Raw genomic sequence first — 11,305 nt, 5'->3', positions numbered from 1 at the left:
GAAATTAAATAAAAATAATAAATAAACCATTATTTTCATGGGGGTGCTATGGCTAATCCAGGGGGAGCTATAGCACTGCTTCTATCATGTGCAGTGACTGTCACAGCTAGCGTAAAAGGGTCTACGCTCCACACTGCGCAAAAATAAAATAAAATCAAACAAAATAAATGTAATTTAATTAAATTTAAATAAATAAATTAAAAAAAGGTGCTGAATAAAAAAAATTGAGATTAAGTGTTTTACTGCCTGAGGGTAGAAACTCCTCCTTAGTCTCTCAGTCCTTGAATTGAGGCTACGTAGGCGTCTACCCGACGGCAACAGGGTGAAGAGGCTGGCATTGGGGTGTGTGTCATCCCTCATAATGTTTCTGGCCCTCGACTCCACCCTCTTATGGTAAATTTCATACAAGTTGGGTAGGGACGCTCTGATAGACCGCTCGGCTGAGCGCACTACCCTTTGAAGGTTGGCCTGATCTTGGGCGGTACAGTTTCCGTACCAGACGGAGATGCATCCTGTGAGGACGCTCTCCACAGCTGAGGAGTAGAAGGTCCTTAGGATGGGAGGGGAGACCTTGAATTTCTTAAGCTTACGGAGGAAGTACAGCCACTGCCTAGATGACTTTGTCACGTGTTGTGTGTGGAGGGTCCAGGTTAGGTCTTCAGTGAGGTGCACCCCCAGGTACTTAAAACTAGGGACCCTCTCCACAGGCTCCCCGCTGATGGTGAGGGGGGTGTACCCGCTGTCCTGCTTTCGCCGGAAGTCCACCACCATTTCCTTTGTCTTTTTGATGTTTAGGGCCAAATTGTTGGACTGACACCACAGTGCCAGGTCTGCCACTTGGTTCTGGTAGGGCTGCTCGTTGTTATCGGAGATTAGACCCAGCACCACAGTGTCGTCGGCAAATTTAATGATGGAGGTTGAGCTTCCGGAGGCTGTGCAGTCATAGGTGTAGAAGAACGCACCCCTGGGGGAAACCTATGTAGAGGGTCAGCGGCCCAGAGGTTACACCACCCTCTACTCTCACCACCTGGGGGCGGTCAGTGAGTAAGCTGAGCACCCAGTTGCACATTTGGGTGTTGATCCCCAGCGACCTCATCTTGACAATCAGGCGGAGGGGGACAATGGTGTTGAAAGCTGAACTGTAATCAATGAACAGCATCCTCACATAGTTCCCCCCCCCACCATCCAGGTGAGTAAGAGTGGTGTGTAGCAGGTTGGAGATGGCATCGTCTCTGCTTCTGTTTGCTTTGTATGCAACTCAACTGTCTAACTCAATGTCTCTCTTTCTATCTTTCATTTTCATTTCTCCCTCTACCTCTCTGTCTGAAAATAACATTTGAAATCTTGTCCAAGACCCAAGAACTTGCAATCTTCTCATTTGTGATGAGGGACCTGTGGAGTTCATTGGCCCTCATTTGTTCTTTTCTCCTGTTGTCCTCATGCTGATCAGATTTGGTTGTGTTGAGGATTGCTTTGTCTCAGTTCGGTTGACTGTTTGGCACCTTGTTATTCCACGAGACACACACAGACACACTCATTGTTTGGAAGATTCTCAGTTTCCCTGTTTCCCTCACAGACTCACTGTCACACACAGACACATATACACAAACACACACATACACACACACACACACACACACACACACACACACACAAACACACACAGACACGGTCCCTCACAGTGCCGTTCTCTTGTTTAGTGCTGAGTAGCTCTGATGCAAGAGTCAAACGCTAAGGTAATGGCAACGGCTTGGGGTCACAGGGTCAAGTGTAGCCTAGGGGTGTTTGGGCCATGGGTCAAGATGGGCTGACTTCGAACTTGACTATGGATAGGAGTTGACCAACTTGACAGTGCATATTTAAACTTGTGGTTCAGATAGTGCAATTCTTACAATTGCCTGTATCTTCCACAGAAAGGACTTTAGTCCGTAGGTGTGCGTGATGAAAACACAGATGTATTCTACACCAGGGGTTCCCAACCTTTTCGGCTCTGAGGCCCAACTTTTCGTATTTGTAACAGGTCGGGGCCCAACAGACACCCCGCTTATTTAAGCTAATCTATATTCCATTAGGATAATTTAATCTATAATCCATTCATTCTAATTAATAAGCGATTGCTATGTGTCACAAAAAGCAACATCAGCACATGCTACAGGTGGAAGCCTAAAAATGAATACAAGAAAATCGAACTCTAGATATTGCATCAAAATTGTATTGTGCACCAGAAAACAACATAAAACCACACAGAGCATTTTTTTGTCAAAATGGATTTATTATCCAAAAGAGCTTTGAAACAAAGACATTTGTGCACAGCAAACAAGCAAGTAAATAAAACTAGAATAATGATCAAATTTGAGTCAAAGGGTTGCTGTTAATCTGTTCCGAGCCTTGGTCTTGGTTGTGGCCACAACATTTTGCATTTCTTCTAGGATTAGTGTTGCTCGGGATATTGCCACGGTCGTTTTTCTATATTTGGGCATATTCCACGGACACATCCTGTTACTAGTTCTGGAGAATAGCTCAGAGGCTACAGTGCTGCCACAGGGCTTACCAGCATGTTAGACCCAACCGGTTCAGGGACTGAGTGTTAGGCTGCTGTACGACCTCATTATAACCATTCAGTCCAGTGCAGAGGCTGGTCAGCAACCCACCGCTGTGTAATACAATGTAACAGTTCTGCTGCAGCGTGTCCAACCCAGGTGATTAGCCAGATACCTCAAGACTTACATCACTGCTTTTTTGGTTTGAAACTTATCCTAGCCAGTCGTTGCGGAAACACCATTACCTAGTAAAACTTCTCTTGTAAAGAATTTCTTGAGAGGCCACAGTGGATCAGAGCTTCACAATTTATTTGTCAGGTGCAAGTTACACATTCAGTTACACATTCAAACAAGGCTAAAGTGGACAATCTAAAGTAACAAATACATGAGAGAAGACATGAAACATCCAAACATTCAGATAGTATGAATGAATGAACATATCTGGTTGCTCAGAGGATGATAGCTACACACATAGAGTGTGTGAGTCTCTGGCTAAACAATATTCGAAAGTCCTTTGACTACCTTCACTTTAAATACCCAGTTCATTTAGTCCTACATCTAGTGTAATAATATACATGTGCAACTTATTCTCCTTCACTGCTTACTTTTACCGTCAGGTCCCATTTGAAATCGGCTGACATTGTGCTCTCAATGGCAACATCACCTTCTTTGTAAATCAAAGGAGGGCCACTAGCTCTACCTCCGATACACCCTTTCGGGTTGTCTTTTTTCATCTCTTCAAAGAGAGACTTATTGCACGTTGTATCGTTGCAAAAGATTCCCACTGCGTGCGAGTTAGCGGGAAGGTAAGCGCCAAAAGGATCACTGAACATGACGGCCAATATCTTATCATCTATTCCTGTAGATTTATTTTTCATGCTGTAGGTGAAGACTCCCTCAGCTCCACGCGTACCGTGGGAAGTCTTGGCAAACAGAGCACTGCCATCTTCAGACGGGGAGATTGTTGGTGTTAAAGCAGTGTTAATTTCGTTGACGAAAACTATGACGAAAAATATTCGTTAACGACCTTTTTCACGTGACGAAAACTGATCTTTAAAAATAAAAACTATGACTAAATCTATTTTAACTCTCGTTGACGAGACGAGACGAAAATGTTGGTGGTTGACTAAGTCACAATCGTTTTTTTTTTCTAAACTTGTATGCACATCATTGGTTGAATGTTGCCCGGTCCTGTATCTATCCCTCCTCCACTCCCTGAGATGCCCAGACAGACATGCAAGTGACGCCCTAACAAACGTCATGATGGCTGAAGTTCAGGCACTCGGTAGGCTACTGGAAGAAAAATAAGAATAGATATCTGGACAGTCTTTAATTATAACTTGACAGAAAATAAAACACAATGCACCGCAATAACCGGCGAGAAACCTTGTGGCTTCAAAATAGGTGGGAATAACACAACAAGAGGCACCTGAAAGCGCACAATTACAACCCTGCAATTTATGCCAAGGTAAATTAGCTAGTAACTGTCAATGATAATTAGCTAATGTTAACTAGTTATTAGAATATATTAGCCAACGTTAAGTTAACTTCAAAGGGGCAGTTGAGTGTATAGGTTGTGTCAGCTTGGATAACTAGCTAGTCATTTTCGATTGAAACCTCCCGTTTGGCTTGGCAAATGAGTTCCAAAACGTTTAGCTAGCTAACGTTAGCTAACTATGAGGTAGCATAGCTAAGTTATACTAGCTATCGATAACTAGCTAGTAAACGCATTGCATTTGTGAAATAGCGATTTTTTTCTAACAATCATATTCTACTCAACTGTAAGGAATATTATTTTGCATAATGATCAGCTAGATATCCCGATGTGTTATTTGCGAAGATATACTACTTTTGTAAACTTCTTCTTCTGCACTGGCAGCCATCTTTCTTCAAAATGTTTGGAGTCAGTCGGTTACCAAGGTGTTCGCAAGCCATCCTGGGAAATGTAATCTTTCCCTTCATTGCAGAATGGACTATAGGACAGGCCACGCATGACATTAATCAAGAAAAAATAAATGAATATGTGATTTGTTTACATATCCTTGTCTATTTATGCGATTGTTATTATCATTGGCACTACTTTCAACTCTCAAACTATCCGTCTAGCTAAATATTGTGGCGAAGATAAGAATGGGCTCGAGACGTTTGAATGGTTTTAGAACTTTTTACTGGTTCTCGAACACTCATTCATACTCGTACAAAGATTAACACTAAATACACAGGATTATATTCACAACATCTATAACACATAAACACGGTTGACACTTCAGTCATATATACAAAACACATCAATACAGAACAGGAACAATTCTACATCAACCACACACACAACAATGGGACATACACAACAGATAGCACTGTGGCTAAGCTAACAGCTGCGGTGTAGTACTCCCACAATACACCGCGGCATAACAACACCACCAGTCCGTGTAGCGGAATCCGAGCTACGCTACATAGCCCCCTCCAGGCGGGTTACATATCCTCATGAACCCAAGCCTGCATTACAAAGTCCTGAAGACGAGCAGGGGCCCTGCGGGTACGCCCTGAGTGGTTTGATGGCGTCCTCATTGCAGGCGGAGGTGTTACAGTCCCAGTGGACGATTCCCCCACAGTCTCTATTTCCCCACTGAGGCGAGCTAAAGGCCGGTAGGGTGCTAGGCGGTCACGGTGAAGGACTACAGTTCTTCTACGCCCTGTTAGCTGCACCCGGTACACCACATCCGACAGTTTATCTAACACAACACATGGCCACATGGCCCCAAACCCACACCTGGTCGCCAGTGGCAAAGTTTTGTCCAGTAGAGCGGTTGTCATAGGCGAGCTTCTGCCGTCTACCCGCCGTGTGCAGCGCCTCCCGGTTGAGCTCATGCGCTTTCCGGAGTTGATCGCGCAGCAGGTAGTAGTAACTCAGTCCTGCTGCGCCCTCGACTGCTGGCTCTGGGGGTGGTCCGAACGCCAGATCCACAGGCGTCCGGAGCTCGTGGCCGAACATCAAGGCAGCGGGTGTGCATCCGGTGCTCTCCTGGACTGCGCTCCTGTACGCCCACAGGACCATGGGGATGTGGAGGTCCCAATCCGCCTGTCCATTGCCGGTGATGGTCAACTGCTCCGCCAGCGTCTTGTTGAAGCGTTCCACTAATCCATCGCTCTGGGGGTGTAGTGGTGTAGTCCGTGTTTTCTTTACCCCCAGCAACCGACAGACGTCCTGGAACACCTCTGCCTCGAAGTTCCTCCCCTGGTCGCTGTGCAGCTCCTCCGGGGCGCCGAATCGAGAGAACATCTCATTCACCAGGAACTTTGCTGTTGTTGCGGCACTCTGGTCGGAAGTGGCGTACGCCTCGGGCCACTTGGTGAAGTAGTCCATTGCCACCAGGATGTAGCGGTTATTCCGCTCAGTGACGGGAAAAGGTCCGAGGAAGTCCACGCCGACTCGTTCCATGGGTGCCCCGACCTGGTATTGCTGTAGTGGGGCATGGGACCGCCGCCCGGGCCCTTTCCTGGCTGTGCAGGCGTCACAGCAATGCACGTATTGCTCTGTGTCGAGGCGGCAACCCGGCCAGTAGAACCGTGACCGGAGTCGGTGTAATGTCTTTGAGATGCCAAAGTGTCCTGTCCCCACCGCGCCGTGGTTCATCCGTAGCACCTGGCCACGCACACAGGGAGGCACCAGCAGCTGTAGTGTCTCGCGCTGTCCAGATGGTTTTTGCCAGCGGCGATACAGCAGCCCTTCTCTGATGGTGAAGTTGGGCCACTGCGAGTACAGTGTTTTGGTCTCTGGATCCAGAGCGGAAACAGCAGACCACGGTGGACGCTGCCCCTCTCCCACCCAAGAACGGAGCCTGGTGAGGACAGGGTCTTGCTCCTGCATCTGCTGTAGCTGTTGTCTGTCGAAGACCTCCCACTCGTTGTCTGTGGCTGGCGCTGCGTCCGCGGTGTTGGCTGTGCGGACATCTGCCTCTCTCGGATGCTGGTCGTGTGTTGTCTCAGCCGTCGCCGTGCTCTTCTTCTCGTGACGCTCACACTGCCGGCACTCCGTCGTCACACACGGTCGTCGCGACAGTGCGTCTGCATTGCCGTGCAGTTTGCCAGCCCGGTGTTGGATGTTGAAGTCGTAATCCTGCAGTGTTTCTAGCCACCGAGCTAACTGCCCCTCTGGTTCACGGAAGTTCAACAGCCAGGTGAGGGCGGCATGGTCTGTGCGTAGGAGGAATTTTTTTCCATAGAGATAAGTCCGAAAATTCTTTATCCCCAGGACCAACGCCAGCAGTTCTCTTCTCGTGACGCAGTAATTCCTCTCTGGTCGGCTAAGGGCTCGACTGAAGTAGCCGATTACCTGCTCTCCGTGCTCACCTTTTTGCGATAGCACTGCCCCAACACCCACGTCGCTGGCATCGGTGTCGAGGATGAAGGAGCGAGTGGGGTCGGGGAATGCTAACACTGGTGCCTCCACCAGCGCTGCCCGCAGCCTGTTGAATGAGTTGGCGCAGTCCGCGCTCCAGTCGAAGGGCTGCGCTTTCTGCGTCAGTCGATGCAGCGGGGTAGCTATGTCGGCGAAGCCCTTGACGAAGCGCCTGTAGTAAGATGCCAGCCCCAGGAAGCTCCGTAGCTCAGCGACGTTGTGGGGGGTTGGCCAGTCTCTCACGGCGGCAACTTTGCCCGGGTCAGTAGACACGCCGGCCTCGCTGACGATGTGTCCGAGGAAGGCTGTTTGTCTCCGCAGCAGATGGCATTTCCGTGGGTGTAATTGGAGTCCTGCTGTTCGGATGGCCTCGAACACTTCTTGCAGGTTAGCCATAGCCCCCTCAAAGTCCGCAGCATGGCTTAGCAAGTCGTCAAGGAACACCACACAGCGACTCCGTGGCACACCAGCGAGCACTCTCTCCATTAAGCGCTCGAAGGTGGCGGGTCCGTTGCATAGTCCGAATGGCAAGACTCGGAATTGCCATAGCCCTTGCCCGATGGAAAACGCCGTCTTGGCGCGGGCCTCTGCCGTCAGGTGTACTTGCCAATACCCGCTCCGTAGGTCCAGCGAGCTGAACAATTTCGACCCAGCAATGTCGTCGAGGGCGTCGTCGATCCGTGGTAAGGGGTACGAGTCCTTTCGTGTGACATCGTTCAGTCGTCGGTAATCCACACAAAACCGCCATGACTGATCTTTTTTCCTTACCAGGACCGCCGGCGCCGTCCATGGACTGTTGCTGGGCTCGATGACCCCTGCTGCCGCCATCTCCGCAATCTGCTGCTCTGCTGCCTCCCGTTTGGCTAGGGGCAACCGCCGGGGACGAAGGCGAATCGGGTGAGCATTACCCGTGTTGATGTCGTGTTGCACTAATCTCGTGCCAACACACTCTTCGTCTCGTGCAGCGAAAATGTCAATAAATCCCTGCAGCAGTTGCCGTAGTCGGAGCTTTTGGGCAGGCAGCAGCCCTTCTTCACTACGAGCACACAGGTCCAGGACTGCTTGCCTTGTTTCCTCGGACGGCTGTGGTGTCGTAGTGTTGAAGCTGCTCGGCCCTGCGTTGTTTTGCTTCCGGCGTGATGTTGTTCTTCCGGAGCCTGGCTCTGCTGTGGCGGTGGGCGGAGACTGGCCCGGGCTGGGAGGGGCGTGCTGTTGGTGGAGCGGACCTTGTCGAGGACTGCCAGCCTTCGGTTGCCTGACAGCTGATGAGCTTCTAGCTGCCGGCCCGACACTGACTGCTGCAGCGCTTCTTGTCGTTGACTCTTCTCCAACGGCGCGCAGACTCACGGTCACTCTGCCTATGTGAAGCTGAGAGTCTTTTATGTTCACTGTAGCCCCCCACAGAGTCAATAGATCCAAGCCAATGATGCTCTTATCTTGGATATTGGCCAGCCAGAACCAATGTTGGACAGTGCGGCCAGCAATGGAGACTGTCAGGGCTTTTCTTCCTCTCATTGACGCTTGTTCTCCAGTTACTGTCGCGATGCGTGTCTTTGTGGCTACCCAGCCCGGTGGTGTTGGCTGGTCGGTGTTGGGTAGAACACCCGGTCGGATGATGGAAATGGTGGACCCCGTGTCTACCAACGCCCGCACGGGCACACCATCAATGTCGCAGTCCACATACAGTCCATGTGCTTGGCCAATACGTCCCAGTCTCTGTTGATCAGGGGAGGGGGCTATGGTGATAGACGAGGGTGGCGATCCTCCCATTAGGCCACCCTCTATCAGTTTAACGCCGGCTGCTGAGGTGCGATCCGTGGTGCCGGCGCCAAGCATTGGCGTGCCACATGCCCAGGTTCCCCGCATCGGTAGCAGCCGTCGTCTCGCCTCCTCTGCTGTCCGGGGCTCCGTCTGGGGTATCGACGTGCGTCGGTCGCCGCTGCCTGTCGTGTCACCACTTCGTCTTCATCGATCTCCCCGGTCACGTCCGCCTGCCGTATCTGATGTCTTGAAACGCAGAGGACATGTTCCACTCGCTCTGCTTCGTCCAGCGCCGTAGCCAGGGAGTGGGGAAAGTTCAGGCGAATGTGCTCTCGGAGCCGTTCTGGGCGCAGACCTTGCACAAACGCCTGCAGTGTGAGCACCTCCTGCTCGGCATCCGCAAAGGTGGAATATCCTCTCCGGGTGTAGAACCTCAAGTCAGCGGCGAAGGCCCCGAGGCTCTCTCCTTCCTTCCTGAAGCGGTTGGCCAGCTTCTCCCGTGCGTCGTCGGTGAACACCCGCTGTCCGAAACGGCGCTGCAACGCGTCTCTGATCGCCGGCCAGCTGGCGTGCTGGCCCGGCGATAAGTCCATCAGCGCTTGCAGCGCCTTTCCCTCCAGGGCGAGTGCGACTTGCACGCCGGTCTCTTCGCTCGACCAGCCGTTGAAATTAGCCGCCAGCTGCACCTGGACGAAGTAGGTCTCCAGCAGTCCCTCTCCATGGTACTTCGGCAGCTTCATGGTCGCTCGCCGGGGCGGGTTGTAGATGGGTCCGGCGTCCAGGGTGGGCATCGGGAGCCGTCGATCCTGCTGCTGTCCCGGATATAGCGGCTCCAGGGCGGGCATCTGGTCCACGGCGGGCAAGGCGATGTCGTCCCCCTTCGTGTCGCTCCTCTGCCGCAGGCCGCTGGCGCCGTCTGTTCCCTCGAAGAGGCGTCGTGGTGGTGCGTCCAGCGGTGACTCCTCCATCCCGTAGCCTGGCAGAGTGGTCCTTGCGTAGTTCGCCGGTCCGGTGGCACCTCCAGGTGCTCCCCATGGCGTGTACATTCTTGATCTCCGTCAATCCCACTTCTGACACCAATGTGGCGAAGATAAGAATGGGCTCGAGACGTTTGAATGGTTTTAGAACTTTTTACTGGTTCTCGAACACTCATTCATACTCGTACAAAGATATGTATATATTCCTTTAAAGAGATAGTACAAATAGAACAAATAGTATGTAGTCACCTGGGGTTATGCAGGGTGTAGTTGCTCCGATTAATGATTTTAATGGTGCACTGGCGATGTGTCATGATGTCTGCAACCCATTAAAGGAAGAGCATAGAGAAAAAGACACTGAGAAAAGAACCAGATTTTCATTGAAGATTAAATGAGTTGATAAACATCTTCTAATCCTGTTAAAGCCAACAACAAAATGTTAAAAGAGAAGAGTCGGACTTACAGCAGTGCTGAGGTGAGCTTGAAGAGTCTCTGTGTGAGCGGCCCTGCATCAGGGACCTATTTATACTCTGAACATAGTTTCACTTTCTAAATAAGTATTTTTAGGTCACAGGTAAATATTTAACAAAAATGTAGTAGTGATAAGATTATTTTACCCCGCAAACACTATGGTAGGTTAAAAGTCAAGGGCCCTTAAAGCTGGTATAGCTGATTGCATACCTGCAAACTCGGAAGGGTTGAAAAAGGTGACAAACCAAACCCCTGTAGGGGGGTCTGGGGGCATCCTCCCCCAGATTTTTTTTGTGATTTTAACATGTAAATTAAGCATTCTGGTGTACTCAAAGAGGAAAATAAAAGGGAAAAGACAACATTTGCTTAAGGTAAAAACATTTATTAATATATCATACTAATTTAATCTATTTAATAGCTAATAATTAAAAACTCATTTTTTTAATTTTTTGGCCTGGACCAGCCTTTCAAGGGCCCGTTTTCGTTGCTTGGCCATGTGCCTCTTTCGGGCCACACTCTCTCTTTCCACCACTTCCGCCCTACTCTCTGAAGCACTGGTGGATGGCTGGCAGCCCAACTCCACCCTCCTCTCCCTCACTTTAATCAACTTTTTTTGTCGCTGGGCTTTGTCCCTTGTTCCAGCTGAGCAAATGTTGCCACACAGCCTCCGATCTACAACACCAAGCTTCACAGCATATTTCACGGTCTGGACAGCACTGAAGGTGGAGATGTTCATGCTGGTGGACCTTTGGTCAATGATGTTGCCCATGACATTGAAAGATGATTCAACCAGGGGACCATGGAAAATTGACATGGCTGCCTTCACTGCCTGACACAGGCCTGGATATTTCCCAGTATCAAAGACAGAGGCCCACCACTTCACAACATCCTCTCCATCTTGGTAACTGGGCAGCGTCTGGTCCACATTATATCTCAAAATCTCCTGGTGTGTGTCAGCATCAGGTGGTAGCAGGTGACCCATCAGTTCAATGAGTTTCCTCAGTTTGACTAACGTCTGAGAGTGCCCTCTCACAACTGGGTCCACGGCTGACAAAGACTGCAGGGTTTCACTTTGTAGAAGCAGCTTTTTCTGCAAGTATTTGGAGGAATGGCTTCAGCAGCTGAAACAGATCAACAACACTTACTAATGTACATGT

Source organism: Clupea harengus, chromosome 7 (assembly GCF_900700415.2).
Source record: "Clupea harengus chromosome 7, Ch_v2.0.2, whole genome shotgun sequence".
In the NCBI taxonomy this organism is placed as follows: Eukaryota; Metazoa; Chordata; class Actinopteri; order Clupeiformes; family Clupeidae; genus Clupea; species Clupea harengus.
Note: the sequence above shows the minus strand (reverse complement) of the source record.